Raw genomic sequence first — 12,088 nt, 5'->3', positions numbered from 1 at the left:
GGGTGATAGGAGTGTGTTTTTTTTGTAATGATGCAGTTCTTGGTGGGCTCCTGCATGCGGTCTTGTCACCAAAAGGACCAAGCATGATTAGAAGCTTGGAGTTTTCAGTCCTACCTCATCCTCCTGGGAGAGTTGAAGTGTTATCTACGTAATGAAGCCTCCCTAAAAATCCCTAAACTATGGGGTTGGGAGAACTTCCTGGTTGCTGAACACATCCACATGCCAAGAGGGTGGCATACCCTGACTCCACGGGGACAAAAGATCTTGGGCTCGGGACTATTCCAGACCTCACCCCATACACCTATTCATCTGGCTGTTCATCTGATCCCTCATGATATATTTTATAATAAACCCGTAAATACAAGTAAGGGTTCCCTGAGCTCTGGGAGCCCTTATAGCCCATGATCAAATGTGCAGAAGGGGTTGTGGGAGTCCCCAATTTATAGCCAGTTAATCAGAAGTATGGGTGATAACTTGGGACTTAGCACTGGCATCTGAAGTCACAGGCAGTCTAGCTGGAGAACTGATTGGTGTGAGAAAAGCCCCACATGCTTGGTGTCAGAAGTGTTGAGTATGTGGAAAAAAGGATTTTATCTTTCAGTATGCAAGGAAGGAACAGATTTGGGATGGGACCCTGGTCCCCATGGCTGGGATTCAGACCTCTCTGGAGAGGGCTTGGTTGCAGTCCCCTGGAGGGTGCAGAGGTTTGCTGAGGCATCTCAAATGAAACCAGCCCCTGGGGTGCAGGTGACACTCTCCTGCGATCTGACTTCTGGTGTGTGACTAAAACCCCTGGTAGCTGTTCGCAATGTCGCTATTTGCTGAAGCACTGCCTTTTGGGGTGCCAGGGAAACCTGCTGAGGTGTGCGCCCTATTGGGACTGGGTGTTCTTTCCACCCTGGTTGCTCTTCACCGCAGGAGCAAGAAGCAAGCAAGGGGATGCAACCAGGACGAGACTCTTCTTTCTGTGTGTCTCTCTAGCGCCCTCTACCGACGAAGTCTAACATTTCTCCGTGGTCGGAGGACAAATGTTCACAGAGTCCAGCTCCACCACCACCGAGCCAGGCAATGACGGGGAATGCGAGGCTGAGAGGCAGTGCATTGATGACTGGCACAACAAATATTAAAATCTATTGAAACCCAACTTTATCTGACACCAAAGCCCAACTTCTTTCCACTATAACACTGGCCTTTTTTGGCCTAAAGTCTTCCCATCGCTAAACTGACGCTGAGAATGCCCTCATAGGGATGTTGTGTGTCTCATTTAATAGGAGACAAGGTACAGCTGGGTCTGGAACATTACAGAAGTCCACTGAGACTTAGGTGCCCACTAGCCTGCCTGTTTATAGAATTGCATGATCTTAACACCATTCAGAGACTTAAGACATAATCAAACCCATTTTTTTTTCCTCTAATTTTGCAAATGACAAAACTGAGGTATTGAGAGAAATGGCTAATCTCAGGTCTCAACATCTGTCAATGGCAGAGCAATAATTAGGTCCTGGGCTTCCTGACACCTGTTTCATTTTTCTTCTTACTCAACTCTGGCACCTCACATTTGATGTGTTATTTTAGTGCAAAGTGGGTGGTGGTGGTGGTGGTGGTGGTTTCATGTGAGATTATTTAACGTTGGCTGGCTGTGTACTCAGTTGCACAATCAGAGAACTTTCCTTTGTTTACAAAGAGAAAAGGTTGTTTTGACCAAGTTTTTCCTTACAGATCAAGTCAGTGCTTTTATTTCCTTACTGAGTTGGCAACAGGTAAACAAGCCAAGCTGATTAATAACATTAACCTTTTGACATGGAGAGGGCGCAGACCTAATATTCCATTGCCATAAAAGTGTCCCCTTGGATTTCTCATTTCCACGGATGGTCCTCTCCCATTTTTGCTTAGAGATCTGGTAACAGTATACAGGTTGAGTCATCTGGGGAGGCTGCTGCCTTTCTTAGCTCCTCCAGGACTTTATGCTCGTGAGTTTCCCTTCTCATTTACATGTTCTCATTGTGTGTGTGTGTGGGGGGGGTTGTGCTTGTGAGCATGGTTTCAGCCATATCCTCTGAACTAATGATTCCCAAGTCCTTGTCATGCTTGAAGGTCACAACTCTCTGACCACCTTCAGATCGCTCTATCTAATGCCTTCTGCGCATGTCCACTTGCCAGGCTGCAGGCAGCTCAAACTGTCCCTCCCATGATGAGCTCACCTCCTTCCAGTTCTGCTGCTCCTGCTGCCGGGTCTTCTGGAGGGGCACCGCTATCCACCAAATGCTCCAGGCAGAGCATCTTTGTCACATACTCTTTTGTCACTTCCCAGTACACTTCGAATTTTTATTCTAACTCCCTAACATGGATGACAGGCCCTGCCTGAGCTGGCCCCTGCTGACCCCTGTCACTAGTATTGTCCCACTCTTCCTTTTGCTCATTTCCTCCTCTCTACCAGTGCATCGAAGCCTTTCCTGTCCCAAGGCCATGGTACAAGCTGTTTCCTCTGTCTGATGTGCTCATCCCCTGATCCTGAGAGCCTGGAGCCCAGCAAGGGCTGGATTCAGTGTAGAGTTGGTTATTGTTTGACCATATAAAAGAGGTCCTCGTGTTTGAAATTAGTCACTTAAAATGAGTCAGCTTAAAAATAAGGATTATGCTTTCATGGTGAAGGGTAAAAAAGGGCAAAGGTTTAGTTGGAAATTATTTTAAAAAATTAACAAGAATTATCATGTTTATTTCGTTTTACATTTAACAAAATTCAGATCGCATTGCAATTACATGCAAGTGGCTTACAGTGAATCAAGAATGAATCCAAGGGATCCCTGGGTGGCGCAGCGGTTTGGCGCCTGCCTTTGGCCCAGGGCGCAATCCTGGAGACCCGGGATCGAATCCCATATCAGGCTCCCGGTGCATGGAGCCTGCTTCTCTCTCCGCCTGTGTCTCTGCCTCTCTCTCTCTCTGTGACTATTATAAATAAATTTAAAAAAAAAGAAAAATTAAAAAAAAAAGAATGAATCCAATATTGGTTTCTTTGGTACCGTTTTCTCGATAACATTGTATGCTAGCACAAAATGTGTTGTTTACTTTTGACTTTTGCAATGTGTTCAAGAGGACAATTTGTGTAAGTACAATAAAAGACTCATTAATTTTTTTCCTTAGCTTCACTCATGTTGGAAACACTTTCCTTCGAGACACCTGTTGTATCATCATCCTTGTCTTCGATGGCTAACTGGACTGCCAGATTATCATCTATCACTGACTTTGCTTGTGATTCCTTAGCATTACTTTCACTGACTTCATGATGTCTGACATCTTTTGTAAATTTCAATATTACTTTGAAGGCCATTTGCATTGCATATTCTTCACATTATTAGATGTGGCACATTTGACCATAAAGGAGAATCATTCTGCCCATCCCAGAAATGTCACTGTGAGCCATAATTGTTAGTGTCAGTGTGTGTGGTGCCCTATGAATGAGAGTACTTTTATAGGTGGGGAATACATTAGTGAATGTTTTCTTTTTCTTTTTTTTTTTCAAGATTTATTTTTTTCAGAGAGAGTGGGGTGGGGGAGAGGGAGAGAGAATCTTAAGCAGACTCCATATGGAGCCCCACACAGGGCTCGATCTCACGACCTGAAATCACAACCTGAGCTGAAACCAAGAGTTAGACGTTTAACCTGACTGCACCACCAGGGTGCTCCTAGTGAATGTTTTCATGTCCAGTCTTTGATTCCCTACTTGACCTCATAACTGTGGGAATTCTGGTGATGGATACTTGGGCACTGAAGACGTCCTGTAGAAGTCTTTTTCTCAGAGCTCTGACATTCCCCATGTTTACTGCCCAACATTCCTCATACCAGAACCCAGAGGTCCTTATGGACTCTCTCTGTCTCCTGGATCTAATAAATGTCCTTTATGCCAAAGGTTGGCCAAGGGCCTTTTCACATTTCATAAGGGAACCCTGGCCTCCTGGCAGGGCCCATGCCATCCCAGCTGGGGCATGGTTTCGTGGGACAAAGAATACATCCTCTCTTTTATTTCTTTGCATCTTTGGGCCACACTTTACAGAGAACTCTAGAATATTGGGTCTGGGATAGACAATGTATCATGCTCCAATCAACATTTATTAAGCATCTACCTTGTGCCAGGAATTTTTTCAATGTTCTGACATTTGACCTTCACAGATTGCTTGTGAAATTGCTCTGTTTTTCATACTCATTTAGAGATGGGGCTTAGAGAAAGTAAGTCACCCATTTCTGGTCTCACAGCTGAGGAGTAGAGCAGGAGAGGGGCCGTTGTGTCCTATATTAGCTCCAAGCTCTTTCCCTCAATTTATAAATGAGAAAACTGAGGCGCAGGGATGGGAAAGGACTTAGCTAGAGGCACATCAGTAGGTTAGTGGTGGGACCCACTCAGGCACTCCAGTGCCCTGTCCATCTTCCTCTACATTACTTTGCTGCTCATGCTGTTATTGTCCAGCTATTGTTTTAGGAAAGGAAAATAGATTTCATATGAAATTGCTTAAAAACTTCCAGGCTCTTCCTTGTTGCACAACCAAATGTTCCATTTTATTTACAGCGTATTTTTAAAGCCTTTTTAGACTCCCAGTGATACATTTATTTCATTACTGAATTGGCAACATGTGATAACTCAAAATTCATATGATTTATCAAACCTTCAACACCCTTTGACATGGGGACTCTATTGTACTGAGATTTCTTATCCTAAAATAGCCACAAACATTGATATGTGATCAAAGAAGAGAAGTGTCTCTCCAGAAGCCAGGTTTTCTGGTTCCAAATCCAGTACCTAGACTCAGACTCTTTGTTAAAGATAGTTACATTTTTTACTGATTAGCATGATAGCTATTATTAGATAGTACTTGCTATGTGTCTGGCAAGTTTTGCTTTACTCTGCGTGTTTTAACTTGTTTAATCCTTAGAATAATCCCACATCAGATATTATTATTCCTGTTCTATAAAAGGCACTCACAAGGGGCTATATTGATTTTATTTATTTACTCATGAAAGACACACACACACACGCACACACACAGAGGCAGAGACACAGGCAGAGGGAGAAGCAGGCTCCTTGGGGAGCCCGATGTGGGACTCGATCCCAGGACCGTGGGGTCACGCCCTGAGCCAAAGGCAGATGCTCAACCACTGAGCCCCCAGGCATCCCTGTATTGATAATATTAAATGTTCTCTTATATTACTGTCAGGTTTTTGTGAAGGTTTATTTTCCACTTTTAACTCCTGAATCATCTACTCCCCTTGTGGTCCTCTCAGTGTCCCAGCACATTATATTGTGGGTTGAAAATGTGTGAAGCATTAGTTCAGGTACTTTGATTGCAAATAATAGAACACCTGACAAACAGTTGCTTGAGAAGTAGGTGGTTCTGGGCTGGTTCAGTGGCAAACAAATAAAACAGAATGAAACCACAAAACAAACAAACAAACCAAAACAAACCAAAACAAAAAAAACCACCAAGAAATCCAAAAACCAAAACCAGCCTCTTTCTACCCTTCTGTTTCTCTTTCCCAGGACACTGGCTTTTGTCTTTAGGCTTGTTGCTCATGATTTAAATAGGGACACCTCACCATTAGTCCTAAAATAGCTATTTTCAAAGACAGGGTGCTAAGGGATAGCCAGAGATGCCAAAGTAGCATCTCTCTATCAGGAGAGAACATCTTCCCCAGAAATCCCCCCGCAAATCTCTCCATATATTTCATCTTCTTGTACTAAGTCACATGGCCACTCCTTGTTACAAGGAAGTCTGGGAAAACGGGAACCTGTGGTGTGTGTGTGTGTGTGTGTGTGTGTGTGTGTGTGTGTGTCTAGATGTCACCATAAAAAAGATAGGAAGGAAGGGCATCTGGGTGGCTCCACTGGTTGAGCATTCAACTCTTGATTTTGGCCCAGGTCTCATGGTTGTGGGATTGAGCCTCATGCCCAGCTCAGCATGGAGTCTGCTTGGGATTCTCCCTCTTTCTCTGCCCCCTCCTCCAAAATAAATAAATACAATCTAAAAAAAAAAGGTGGGAAGGAAATGTCTTTTGGGTAGTCAAACAGCAGTTTCTATCATACATGATAAATTGCTAGTGGATAACTATCTTTTAGGGTGGCCTCCAGTTGGTAATGTGAGACATTTCGGTTATTAATTAGTGTAATTTAGTTTGTTGAGTTATGTGGTAGAAGTTCAAGATCTAAATATGATTACTCTGAACTTTGAGATATAATTCTAAGGCCTGAAAATGCCTGGTAAGGGGGGATGCTTCCTGCTATATGCAACAACCACCTGTCCGGTGAGGTTTTGTACGAGTAGGAGCACCACTTCTTGTTCTGTCCTTGTCCTATAGTTTATTTTTGCAGAAGACTGTAGGTAGAATAAAGGGGCCACTGTGATGCACCCTAAGAACGCTGAGGCTAAAATGGATACAATGTCATTTTATAACATTAGGTCAATGATGAGATGAACCACCTCTGAGACAGGACTTGTCCCAGGCCCAGAAAAGGAAAAACAGGTGTGTTATGAGGATATCAATATTATCTTTGAAGGAGAGTGACTGCGGGACATCTCTGGGAACTTGGCCCTTCTTTCATGGAAAATGCACTACACATTGTTGGCTTTTCCAGGGAGTTCTTGTAGAGAGGGAGATCTCTCTACTCTCTCTCTGTGGGCTCATCCTCAGAAACTGCAAAGCAGATGTGTGCTTTGGGGAGGTAAATGTTTTCCCTTTTGTCTTATTTTCAAAGATTAGTAGAAAGGACTGTAAGATCTTGCCTGCCTGATTCATAGAGGCCCATTAGCTGATATGGCTACAGGCTGGCTGCAGGGCCATGGCTACCCCATCTGCGTCTCTGATGGACAAAGATGTTTCTTTTAGGGAGATCTTGTGGGGTGGGGGAGAGAGTCTCTTCTGCCCTTCTAGAGCTTGGCTCTCACTCTACATGGCAGACATAGCAAAATGTAACACACTCTCCAGTAACAATGACCTTCTCATGCCTCGAAAGGAAGCCACATGTAGGTACTAGAACAGAATCATGCGTGACAAGCATTGACGCATCCTGCAGGCATGCATGTCTGGAGTGCCTAGTCAGTGCTAAGTGTGTTGTGCTAGAGGTCAGCCTAGAAGTCAGGCTTCCCACCTCCATGTTTTGTGTCCTCTGCTCCATTTGTGGGGAAATGAGAAAGCTGATTAAGATGGAGCACATCCTCTATGTGAGGCGTTATGGCACTGTTCTCTTGTCCTGGTGAAGAAAAGGAAGATCAAAAGTGGAAGGTGCAAGGGCATGGTGATGCAAGTGGCCTTAGAGAAATCTGAAGGAGGTAATGTATTTAGGGCAAAAGTGGTAAGGAGGAGATAGGATCATAAGACAGAGGTCATGGAATCCACAGGACTCTAGGGAAGATTGGACATGGGGGTGTGAGTGGGAGGAAGGCACCAGGATCTCAACCAATGATTAGTGTTTTCAATAATAGCCCTACTAATCAGTCCAGCTTTTCATTATTCACCTTATACTTCCTACAAATTGCATTGCCTTTGGCTGGGCACTAAATACTTTTCTCCCCCACTGACATGCTGAAACCTAATCCCCAATGTGATGGTATTTGGAGGTGGGGCCTTTGGGAAAGGATTAGGTCATGAAGACAGGCTCTTCATAAATAGGATCAGTGCCCATATTAAAAGAGACCCCAGAGAGATATCTCCTTTCATCTACCATGTGAGAACTCAGCAAGAGGCCACCTATCAATCAAGGAATGGGCTCTCAGCAGACACCAAATCTCACCAGATGCCTTGATCTTGAACTTCCCAGCCTCTGGAACTTTGGAGAGATAAATGTCTGTTGTTTATAAGTGACTCCATCCGTGGCATTTTGCTATAGTAGCCTGCACCGACTAAGAGCACTTCTGCACATGTGAGCCTGGTCTGGCCATCCTGACTGGGGACACTTCTGTTGTGTGGGCCTTGTTGACATTTGTCCTCTTTGGTTCCACACTGTCACCAGGGACACTTCAGGGTCCCAGATGGCCACTCTCATCACCTGCTGCCAACTTTACTGCATTAGTTAGGATACATTAGTACATCAGTTAGGATGATACATTCTATGATGACGGCAGCAATGACAACACTGCCTCCCAATCAGTGGCTTATGGTAATCAGTTTCTTTCTCCCTCACCTGAGAGTTCAGTGTAGGTGTACTTAGTTGGTGGGTGGCTTTCGATGAATCGGGGCTGAGTTCCCTTCCATCTTGTGGATCTGCCAACCTCTGGGACCATAGAGTCCTGTATTTAGGCAGAAGATGGGCAAGGAGAGGATGGAGAAGACACACCTGACTCTTAGCTGCCTTTGCTTGGCAGTGACATGCATCGCTTGTGCTTGCGTTTCACAGTGGACACTGCCCCCCACCTCCGACTCCCCTGGATGGACGGGGACTGAAAACATCGTTTCTAGTTAGGCAGCTGCTTCACGTGACGACTGCACAGTATGGAAGGACAGGCACAAATATGGGTAGAGGGTAGTCGTCTGTTGCTACCCTACCCTGGGACTATTTCCAGCCCTAACAGTGAGCACATAAAAGGCTACACATCAAGAACCCTTCAAGGAGTTCAGGGCCTATTAGCCATATCACATTATGAAATTGGATAAAGGAGTCACAAAACACTTGGAAAAAAACCCCTATTGTATATGTTAGATTGAACCATATGGAAATGCTGTTTTGTAGATAAAAAACAGCCGTATGTTGGCAATTTCATATGATTCAACCAAATATATTGGGGAAGTGTTTCCAAAACAGTTTTTCTTAGAACTCTAGCTCATAACTTTGGGCAAATACTGCATACTTTATACTCTGCTGGGAGACTCCAATACACTTTAGCCAATTAAACACTATGAAAACCCCTGTGTTTAAGAGAATCCTGCATTGTTCCGTTTCTTTAATCAGTGATTTCCTAAGCAAGTGTTGTCTAATCAGTGATTTCCAGGCTAATTTGTGCATAGAATTTCCCAAATGCATATTAAGCCCTCGCAGAATTAGTCTTTTACCTCATGTGCTTTGGGAAACTTTGCATGGAACACTCTAGGGAATCCATCAGTGAATCCCTTTGTAAAGCAGGAAAGAAAGGGTTTTCCCTATGAGGATCCTCACTGACTGAGCACATTGGTGGACATGATACGCATTTGTGGAGTGAACGACCGACTTTGAACTACTCCCATCTCGCTGAGCCTTAGGTTTTCCATCTGCAGAATTAGGATGACAAATGAAAGAGAAGAGCCATCTGAAGAGCATGGGAAGCGGTGCAGATGTGCTCACTTCTCCCCTCCATTATCGTCCTGGAGATTGAAGAAGGCAGCCGCTTGCCACGTAGAGGACACCCTGTTTCAGCAGCCACATGTGGGATTGCTTTGGTCCCGACGTGCAAACATGTTTAAGCTCAGCTTCTTGAGAGCTCACATGGATATTTGGGTCTGGCAGACTTATTTTTATGTGTTCGAGAGAAGAAAATAAAGAGCAACATCCTCGTGTTGACACGGAATGGCCTCCCTGCGATTCTGGGCTGGAGGTGGGGGGTGGGGGGTGGTGCTGAGGGAGGAACCGAGTCGAAGAGCCCACATGGAACCACTTTTCCATGGTCTAATCTGGGAACCGGAACGCTCTGAGCTTGGAATAGAGTTATGGCTCTGGTTAGAGACTTGATTCACTGGGGCCAGCGTGGCCTCTGGCGGGGCCTTGTGCACATCTGTCCTCTGTCCTGACCTCCTTCTGGCAGCCTCATCCCCAGGCCTGGCTGAGCCCCCAGAACGGATCTTTCTCCTGGCCCCCAGCAAGGCTCTTCACTGGTTTCCAAACATGTGTGACTGGTTTGGCCATCTGAGTTTGAGGCCCCTCTGCCAGGGGTCTCCTGAGGGGTCTTCTTCTACCCTGTATACTTGTCACAGCTTCCAGCTGAGTCCATGTACCTGGTCTTCTTGCAGGACCTCCACCCCCAAGGCTTTTTCCAACATGAAGAGGATTCAGGTAAGGGTCCTTATGCTGTGCCTGCTTTTCAGGTCGCTGTGGGGCTGGTACCTTACAGACGTCCTCCTGCCAGCAGCCGGAAATGGCCTCCAGAGCCAGGAGGACCAGGTGTGAATCTTGGCTTGGCCACTGAGGAGCCAGGTAACCTTGGACAGGTACTCTACTCTCTTTGAATCTCAGTTTCTTGATCTGTATTGTGTGGATAATTATGGTTGTTTCATTTGTCATTCAATGATCACACACTCACTGAGGGGCATTACTCTGTATTCCAAGCACAGGACATGGAAAGATGAACTACAATTAGTCTCTGCCTCAAGCAGGTGATCTTCTCCAGGTAAAAAAGAATGTGAAGGTAAATGCCAGGCCTTAGTCTAGGTATCCACAACATGGTGAAGGCCTGGAGCTTTAGTGCAGACGTGCGTGTGCTCAAATTCCAGCTCCAATGTTAGGTTGCTCTGTGACCTTGGGCAAGATGTGCTTTCTTGTCCTCAGCTTCCTCATCTGTACAATGAGAAGTTTTGACTAGATGATTATTTTTCCCTGACACCCTATGGCTGCATAAAGTCACCAACCTAGAAGTCAAAAGGAGAAATAAATTAAATTGTCACTTAATGCCATGTCATTAAGCCTAGTGGATGCTGTGGCACTTATCATTCTATCTGGACATTCTATATGGAGGACATTTCAAGGAGTCCTGTGTGTTCTTGAATACTCATTTCAAGAGCCTGAGTTTTGGCAGCCAATAGACTTAGAATCTAATCCTATTCTTGCCACTTATTGTCTGAGTAACTGTTTTTTAAAAGATTTAATTAATTAATTAATTAAGAGTGCATGAGTCAGGGGAGAGGCAGAAGGAGAGGGAGAAAATCTCAAGCAGACTCTATGTTGAGTAGGGGATCTAATCCCACTGCTCTGAGATCATGACCTGAGCCGAAACCAAGAGGGAGATGCTCAAGCTATTGCATCACCCTGGTGCCCCTGGCTTAGTGACTTTGAATGAATTCATCAGTGTCTCTGAGCCTTCATTGTCCATCATAAAATTTGGGACAAACATACAATTTGCAGGGTTGTTGTTATTGTAAGAATTAGAGATTGCTTAGGTGAAGTGGCTAGGACAGTAGAGCCTTGTTCCATGGTCCTGTGATTCAGCATACTGATTCCCTGGAAAGCAGGCTCTGCACCCAGCCCACTGGTCTCTGCATGGCCCAGCACCAGGCTGGGCAGGGGCAGATTCTCAGTAAATGTTTACTGAATGAATGAGTAGGTTTTATGCACTATGCATTTTTAAAAAAGATTTATTTATTTATCTATTTGAGAGAGGGAGAGAGCACACATTCATGTGCGTGTACAAGCTGAGGTGGGGAGGCGGGGGTGCTTGGGGGAAGAGCCAAGGGAGAGGGAGAGAAGCACACTTGCTGCTGAGCATGGAGTCTGCTGTGGGGCTACTTCATGACCCTGAGATCATGACCTTAGCAGCAAACCAAGATTTGGACCCCCAACTGACTGAGCCACCCAGGTGCCCTGTGCTATGCTTTTGTAATTTGGATCTCAAACAAGCATATGTTTCTCTGTAGCAGGTGGTGAATAACCAGGAATTGTAAAGAACCTGAGACCCAGACACAGGAGTGAGATACAACTTACATAGCATGGACTGTCACCATTAGTAACTGGAAGTCCCTGGGCAAGTTGTAGTACTTCCCGGTACCTGCCATCCACGTGTAAACTCTTGTTGCCAGCTGTGTGCTTACAGAGGACCACAAAGCTGTTGACATCTGCCATCTGGCATTGGAAGGTCAGATAGGTCCAGCACTCAGGCATGTGAACTTCTGGGACCTCACACGCAGGGGACATCACCAGGAGATCCCAGGTGAGCAAATGTTCTTGACTCACTGACCCCATGGGGGACATATTATGTATTAGTGAAATGTTTCTACAACACAAATAAGGCTTCCAGAGTGCCCTAAAGCAGTGTTAACTTTTGTCTTGTGCTGGAGAGTTTGCGTAGCATCTTTACATCTGTTATCTCCTTTTTAAAATCTTCCTAGTGATTCTGGGAAATTGGTACTGTTCCTGTGTTACAGA

General features: G+C 45.1%; 1 long non-coding RNA gene across 1 annotated transcript in view; it reads left to right on the top strand.

Moving 5' to 3' along the window:
* LOC121499515 overlaps nt 1-11,867 on the top strand; it is a 50,481-nt gene extending 38,614 nt beyond the window's left edge. Inside the window, exons 2-3 of the long non-coding RNA XR_005990155.1 lie at nt 10,039-10,161; nt 11,581-11,867. This is a non-coding gene — a long non-coding RNA (uncharacterized LOC121499515). The remainder of the gene's footprint in view (nt 1-10,038; nt 10,162-11,580) is intronic.
* Nucleotides 11,868-12,088: the final 221 nt, after the last annotated feature.

The sequence above is a fragment of the Vulpes lagopus genome, chromosome 10 (assembly GCF_018345385.1).
Source record: "Vulpes lagopus strain Blue_001 chromosome 10, ASM1834538v1, whole genome shotgun sequence".
In the NCBI taxonomy this organism is placed as follows: domain Eukaryota; kingdom Metazoa; phylum Chordata; class Mammalia; order Carnivora; family Canidae; genus Vulpes; species Vulpes lagopus.
The sequence above is the reverse complement of the archived record's forward strand: the minus strand, read 5'-3'. Positions and strand labels throughout refer to the sequence as shown.